Source organism: Oncorhynchus keta, chromosome 17 (assembly GCF_023373465.1).
Source record: "Oncorhynchus keta strain PuntledgeMale-10-30-2019 chromosome 17, Oket_V2, whole genome shotgun sequence".
Lineage (NCBI taxonomy): Eukaryota > Metazoa > Chordata > Actinopteri > Salmoniformes > Salmonidae > Oncorhynchus > Oncorhynchus keta.
In genome coordinates, this window is record NC_068437.1 from 34,440,842 (window position 1) to 34,449,411 (window position 8,570).

An 8,570-nucleotide genomic window follows, 5' to 3' on the forward strand; every position below is an offset into this window, starting at 1 on the left:
ATCTCTCTGCCATCAGACGACATTTGCAAAGTTCGGCATGGGTATGAAGTGCCATCCACCCATGCATTCCACTCTGAAACTAGTAGATAGAGTGGTGACAAATTCAAAATTGTGAACAAATGTGGACAGCTACATCTTTTTTTATCAATATAGAAAATCTAATCTAATATACTTGCACTTGTTTTTTTTTGTGAACTACCATCACTTGCATTATACAGTACATTATTGTAGACTTCTTGGGATACTGTATTACGACTTCTAGGAGTAGTGGGTGCGGAGTCAGGCGCAGAGAGCAGAGGTTAAAGGACAACTGCATTTATTCCGGAGAAAAGTAGGTCACGCCAAAACACCAGGCGCATACAATGACCGGCCCAAAAACAGGACACAAACAGTCCGGAAAAATACAAAAATATCACATCCACAAAACGAACAGAGAAACAAGCCCGCACAAAAGCCGGCGGGCCTACTGGGTTTAAATAGCCCACAATCAAAACATAAACACAAAACAGGTGCAACTAATCAGACACAACTAAATGAAACAGAAAAGGGGATCGGTGGCAGCTAGTAGGCCTGCGACGATGACCGCCGAGTGCCGCCCGAACAGGAAGAGGCACCATCTTCGGCAGGATTGGTGACATACTGTACCTCTCTTTCATTTACATTTTTTTTCTATGTACAGTATATGATGGATGGATTGATGATGGACTGCATTTGTGTAGCTTTTCAACTAAGTGTCCAGGTAGTTCACCACTATGTTAGCAAGAATGAAGCAAGAATGAAACATGGATCACCACAGATAACACTGCTACTCCTACTGCTCTCTCCTCGTCCGCCCACGTGTTCTCGCACACACCGAGAGCTTCTGGTCAGCGGGGTGGTGGCACCGGGATCCTCATCTCTCCCAAGTGGTCATTCTCTCTTTCTCCCCTCACCCATCTGTCTATCGCCTCCTTTGAATTCCATGCTGTCACAGTTACCAGCCCTTTCAAGCTTAACATCCTTATCATTTATCGCCCTCCAGGTTCCCTCGGAGAGTTCATCAATGAGCTTGATACCTTGATAAGCTCCTTTCCTGAGGACGGCTCACCTCTCACAGTGCTGGGCGACTTTAACCTCCCCACGTCTACCTTTGACTCATTCCTCTCTGCCTCCTTCTTTCCACTCCTCTCCTCTTTTGACCTCACCCGTTCACCTTCCCCCTCTACTCACAAGGCAGGCAATACGCTCGACCTCATCTTTACTAGATGCTGTTCTTCCACTAACCTCATTGCAACTCCCCTCCTAGTCTCCGACCACTACCTTGTATCATTTTCCCTCTCGCTCTCATCTAACACCTCCCACACTGCCCCTACTCGGATGGTATCGCGCCGTCCCAACCTTCGCTCCCTCTCCCCCGCTACTCTCTCCTCTTCCATCCTATCATATCTTCCCTCTGCTCATACCTTCTCCAACCTATCTCCTGATTCTGCCTCCTCAACCCTCCTCTCCTCCATTTCTGCATCCTTTGACTCTCTATGTCCCCTATCCTCCAGGCCGGCGTGGTCCTCCCCTCCCGCCCCGTGGCTCGACGACTCATTGCGAGCTCACAGAACAGGGCTCCGGGCAGCTGAGCGGAAATGGAGGAAAACTCGCCTCCCTGCGGACCTGGCATCCTTTCACTCCCTCCTCTCTACATTTTCCTCCTCTGTCTCTGCTGCTAAAGCCATTTTCTACCACTCTAAATTCCAAGCATCTGCCTCTAACCCTAGGAAGCTCTTTGCCACCTTCTCCTCCCTCCTGAATCCTCCCCCCTCCTCCCTCTCTGCAGACGACTTCGTCAACCATTTTGAAAAAGAAGGTCGACGACATCCGATCCTCGTTTGCTAAGTCAAACGGCACCGCTGGTTCTGCTCACATTGCCCTACCCTGTGCTCTGACCTCTTTCTCCCCTCTCTCCCCAGATGAAATCTCGCGTCTTGTGACGGCCGGCCGCCCAACAACCTGCCCGCTTGACCCTATCCCCTCCTCTCTTCTCCAGACCATTTCCGGAGACCTCCTCCCTTACCTCACCTCGCTCATCAACTCATCCCTGACCGCTGGCTACGTCCCTTCCGTCCTCAAGAGAGCGAGAGTTGCACCCCTTCTGAAAAAACCTACACTCAATCCCTCCGATGTCAACAACTACAGACCAGTATCCCTTCTTTCTTTTCTCTCCAAAACTCTTGAACGTGCCGTCCTTGGCCAGCTCTCCCGCTATCTCTCTCTGAATGACCTTCTTGATCCAAATCAGTCAGGTTTCAAGACTAGTCATTCAAATGAGACTGCTCTTCTCTGTATCACGGAGGCACTCCGCACCGCTAAAGCTAACTCTCTCTCCTCTGCTCTCATCCTTCTAGACCTATCGGCTGCCTTCGATACTGTGAACCATCAGATCCTCCTCTCCACCCTCTCCGAGTTGGGCATCTCCGGCGCGGCCCACGCTTGGATTGCGTCCTACCTGACAGGTCGCTCCTACCAGGTGGCGTGGCGAGAATCTGTCTCCTCACCACGCGCTCTCACCACTGGTGTCCCCCAGGGCTCTGTTCTAGGCCCTCTCCTATTCTCGCTATACACCAAGTCACTTGGCTCTGTCATAACCTCACATGGTCTCTCCTATCATTGCTATGCAGACGACACACAATTAATCTTCTCCTTTCCCCCTTCTGATGACCAGGTGGCGAATCGCATCTCTGCATGTCTGGCAGACATATCAGTGTGGATGACGGATCACCACCTCAAGCTGAACCTCGGCAAGACGGAGCTGCTCTTCCTCCCGGGGAAGGACTGCCCGTTCCATGATCTCACCATCACGGTTGACAACATTGTGTCCTCCTCCCAGAGCGCTAAGAACCTTGGCGTGATCCTGGACACCACCCTGTCGTTCTCAACTAACATCAAGGCGGTGGCCCGTTCCTGTAGGTTCATGCTCTACAACATCCGCAGAGTACGACCCTGCCTCACACAGGAAGCGGCGCAGGTCCTAATCCAGGCACTTGTCATCTCCCGTCTGGATTACTGCAACTCGCTGTTGGCTGGGCTCCCTGCCTGTGCCATTAAACCCCTACAACTCATCCAGAACGCCGCAGCCCGTCTGGTGTTCAACCTTCCCAAGTTCTCTCACGTCACCCCGCTCCTCCGCTCTCTCCACTGGCTTCCAGTTGAAGCTCGCATCCACTACAAGACCATGGTGCTTGCCTACTGTGAGGGGAACGGCACCTCAGTACCTCCAGGCTCTGATCAGGCCCTACACCCAAACAAGGGCACTGCGTTCATCCACCTCTGGCCTGCTCGCCTCCCTACCACTGAGGAAGTACAGTTCCCGCTCAGCCCAGTCAAAACTGTTCGCTGCTCTGGCCCCCCAATGGTGGAACAAACTCCCTCAAGACGCCAGGACAGCGGAGTCAATCACCACCTTCCGGAGACACCTGAAACCCCACCTCTTTAAGGAATACCTAGGATAGGATAAGTAATCCTTCTCACCCCCCTTTAAGATTTAGATGCACTATTTTAAAGTGACTATTCTACTGGATGTCATAAGGTGAATGCACCAATTTGTAAGTCGCTCTGGATAAGAGCGTCTGCTAAATTACTTAAATGTAAATGTAAATGTAAATAGTCAGTTCAAAATCGCTTCAGAAAATAGCGCACTTTTTCAGTGTGTCAGATACAGTACTGATGGTCACACTTTCAATCAACTTTAGGGCATTCGTAAACACTTCATAAGGGTATTTCAAGTTAGGTCAATGATGCATATGACCGGGGCAAAAAATGCTGCTTCCAGGCAAGTTCAAATATACAGTACCAGTCAAAAGTTTGGACACACCTACTCTTTGTTTGTAGTCTTTTCTACATTGTAGAATAATAGTGAAGACATCAAAACTATGAAATAATACATATGGAATCATGTAGTTAGCAAAAAAAGTGTTGAACAAATCAAAATGTATGTTATATTCTTAAAGTATTAACTATCAAAATAAAGAGAGTCGCACACTCCATTCAGGGTGACCCTGAAGATGGCTATGTGATAGCGAAATCTTAGTAAATACCCAATACATTACTGGGAGTTTATAAATGGAGTATGCAACTCTATTTATTTTGATAGTTTACAGTTTATTTGACTTTAGTAAGCACCTCCACACAAACACATTTTTGCATCCAAAGAACACCATACCTACTGTGAAGCATGGGGGTGGAAACATCATGCTTTGGGGCTGTTTTTCTACAAAGGGACCAAGACGACTGATCCGTGTAAAGGAAAGAATGAATGGGGCCATGTATCGTGAGATTTTGAGTGAAAACCAAATTCCATCAGCAAGGGCATTGAAGATGAAACGTGGCTGGGTATTTCAGCATGACAATGATCCCAAACACACCGCCCGGGGAACAAAGGAGTGGCTTCGTAAGAAGCATTTCAAGGTCCTGGAGTGGCCTAGCCAGTCTCCAGATCTCAACCCCATGGAAAATCTTTGGAGGGAGTTGAAAGTCTGTGTTGCCCAGCAACAGCCCCAAACATCACTGCTCTAGAGGAGATCTGCATGGAGGAATGGGCCAAAATACCAGCAGAAAACGTTTGACCTCTGTCATTGCCAACAAAGGGTATATAACAAAGTATTGAGATAAACTTTTGTTATTGACCAAATACTTATTTTCCACCATAATTTGCAAATAAATTCATAAAAACCCTACAATGTGATTTTCTGGTTTTTTTTTCTCTCATTTTGTCTGTCATAGTTGAAGTGTACCTATGATGAACATTACAGGCCTATCTCATCTTTATAAGTTGGAGAACCTGCACAATTGGTGGCTGACTAAATACGTTTTTGCCCCACTGTATATACTGTATTCTATACCATCTACTGCATCTTGCCTATGTTGCACGGACATCACTCATCCATATATTTACATGTACATATTCTTATTCATCCCTTTACATTTGTGTGTTTAAGGCAGTTGTGTTGTCAATTTGTTAGATTATACTTGTTAGATATTACTGCATTGTCGGCACTAGAAGCAATAGCATTTTGCTACACTCACATTAACATCTGCTAACCATGTGTATTTGACCAATTAAATTTGATTTGATAGCCATGCTAGTTAAGTGTGCATGGAATTCTAAATATATCTCTGACAGTGCCATCAGCAAAGCAACCATCACACCTCCTCCATGCTTCGCAGTGGGAACCACACATGTGGAGATCATCCGTTCACCTCCTCTGCATCTCATAAAGACAGGGCAGAGTCAAAAATCTCAAATTTGTACTCATCAGACCGAAGGACAGATTTCCACTGGTCTAATGTCCATTGCTCATGTTTCTTGGCCCAAGCAATTCCCTTCTTATTATTGGTGACCTTTAGTAGTGGTTTCTTTGCAGCAATTAGAAATTGAAATCCTGATTCATGAAGGTCTCATCTGAACAGTTGATGTTGAGATGTGTCTGTTACTTGAACTTTGTGAAGCATTCATTTGGGATGAAATCTGAGGTGCAGTCAACTCTAATGAACGTATCCTCTGCAGCAGAGGTAACTCTGGGTCTTCCTTTCCTGTGGTGGTCCTCATGAGAGCCAGTTTCATCATAGCGCTTGATCGTTTTTGCGAATGCTCTTGTTCTTGTTCTTGTTCTTGAAATTTTTCATTAATTTCTTCAAGAAAAGATGGACTGTCGTTTGTCTTTGCTTATTTGAGCTGTTCTTGCCGTAATATGGACTTGCTCTTTCATCTATATAACACCCCTTCCTTATTGCAGCACAACTTATTGGCTAAAATGCATTAAGAAGGATATAAATTCCACAAATGAACTTTGAACAAGGCACACCTGTTAATTGAAATGCATTCGAGGGGACTACCTCATGAAGCTGGTTGAGAAAATGGCAAGATTGTGCAAAGCTGTCATCAAGGCAAAGAGTGGCTACTTTGAAGAATCTCAAATATAAAATATATTTTGATTTGTTTAACACTTTTTTACTACATGATTCTATATGTGCTATTTCATAGTTGTATTGTCGTTACTATTAATTTACATTGTAGAAAATAGTAAAAATTAAGAAAAGTCTTCAAATCAAGTCAAATGTTATTTGTCACATGCGCCGAATACAATGCTTACTTACAATCCTGAACCAACAATGCAGTTCAAGAAATAGAGAAAATATTTACTAAATAAACTAAGTGAAAAAAAATGTTTTTAATGAAAAAGTAACATGAGAAAATTACATAACAATAATGAGGCTATTTACAGGGGGTACAAGGTTTTGAGTCAATATGCGGGGGTCCAGGTTAGTCGAGGTAATTTGTAAATTGACTATACATAGATCAGTGGTTCCCAAACTTTTCATAGTCTCGTACCCCTTCAAACATTCAACCTCCAGCTGAGTAACGCCTCTAGCACCAGGGTCAGCGCACTCTCAACTGTTGTTTTTTGCCATCATTGTAAGTCTGCCACACACTATACGATACATTTATTAAAAATAACAATGAGTGTGTTACGTGAATAGGAGTAGTGGTTGCGGAGTCAGGTTCAGAGAGCAGAGGGTTAAGGAAAACCATATTTATTCCGGTGAAAGACAGGTCATGCCAAAACACCAGGCGCATAAAGTGACCGGCCCAAAAACAGGACACAAACAGTCCTGAGAAATACAAAAATAACACATCCACAAAACCGAACAGAGAAACAAGCCCGCACAAAAGCAGGCGGGCATAAACGGCTTAAATTGCCCTAAACAAACCCCAAACAAGAAACAGGTGTAACCAATAAGACAAAACAGACAAAAAAGGAAAAGGGGATCGGTGGCAGCTATTAGACCGGTGACGACGACCGCCGAGCGCCGCCCGAACAGGAAGGGGAGCAGAGTGACAGAGTGTGAGTTTTTTTCACAACACGGCTCGTGGGAAGTGACAAAGAGCTCTTATAGGACCAGGGCACAAATAATAATATAATAATAATAAATCATTTTGCTCTTTATTTGGCCATTTTACATATAAAACGTTATTTGTTTATCAAAAATGATGAATAACTCATCAAAGGTTAATGAGAAGGGTCTGCTTGAAAGGATGCACATAACTCAGCAATGTTGGGTTGTATTGGAGAGAGTCTCATTCTTAAATCATTTTCTCCACACAGTCTGTGCCTGTATTGAGTTTTCATGCTAGTGAGGGCTGAGAATCCACGCTCACATAGGTACGTGATTGCAAAGGGCATCAGTGTCTTAACAGCGCGATTCGCCAAGGCAGGACACTTTGAGCACAGCCCAATCCAGAAATCTAGCAGTAGCTTCTGATGAAATAATATTTTCACAGAACCGCTTGTTGCAATTTTGACGAAACTCTCTTCAGATATCGGTAAGTGCACTGGAGGCAGGGCATGAAAGTGATAGCGAATCCAGTTGTTTGTGTCATTCGTTTAGGGAAAGTACCTGCGTAATTGCACACCCAACTCACTCAGGTGCTTCGCTATATCACATTTTGACAAGCTTGAGTTCATTTGCACAGAAAAAAATCATAGAATGATGGAAAGACCTGTGTGTTGTCCTTGTTAATGCAGACAGAGAAGAGCTCCAAATTCTTAATCATAGCTTCAATTTTGTCCCGCACATTGAATATAATTGCGGAGAGTCCCTGTAGTCCTAGATTCAGATCAGTCAGGTGAGAAAAAACATCACCTATATAGGCCAGTCGTGCGAGAAACTCATCATCATGCAAGAAGTCAGACAAGTAAAAATGATGGTCAGTAAAAAAAACTTGAAGCTCGTCTCTCAATTTAAAAAAAAATGTCAATACTTTTCCCCTTGATAACCAGCGCACGCACTTCTGTTTGTGGTAAAAGTGTCACATGGTCACTGACCATATCATTACATAGTGTAGAAAATACACGAGATTTCAGGGGCCTTGCTTTAAGAAAGTTAACCATTTTCACTGTAGAGTCCGTCTTTCAAGCTGTCAGGCATTTCCTTGGCAGCAAGAGCCTCTCGGTGGATGCTGCAGTGTACCCAAATGTCATCAGGAGAAACTGCTTGCACGTGCGTTACCACACCATCACCACACCATCACCACACCATCATCACACCATCACCACACCATCACCACACCGAAACCTCACCATCACCACACCATCACCATCACTATCATCACACCATCACCACACCAACACCACACCATCACCTCACCATCACCTCACCATCATCACACCATCATCACACCATCACCTCATCATCACCTAAGCATCACCACACCATCATCACACTATCATCACAACATCATCATCACACAGTAACCTCACCATCACCACACCATCATCACACCATCATCATACCATCACACCATCACCACACCATCACCACACCATCACCACACAGTAACCTCACCATCACCATCACCACACCATCAAACCATCACCACACTATCATCACACCATCACCACACCATCACCAAACTATCATCACCACACAGTAACCTCACCATCACCACACCATCATCACAACATCATCACCACCAACCTCACCATCACCACACCATCACCATCTGGTGATGGAGTGGGTGATTGTGTGATGAATCTTGTGGT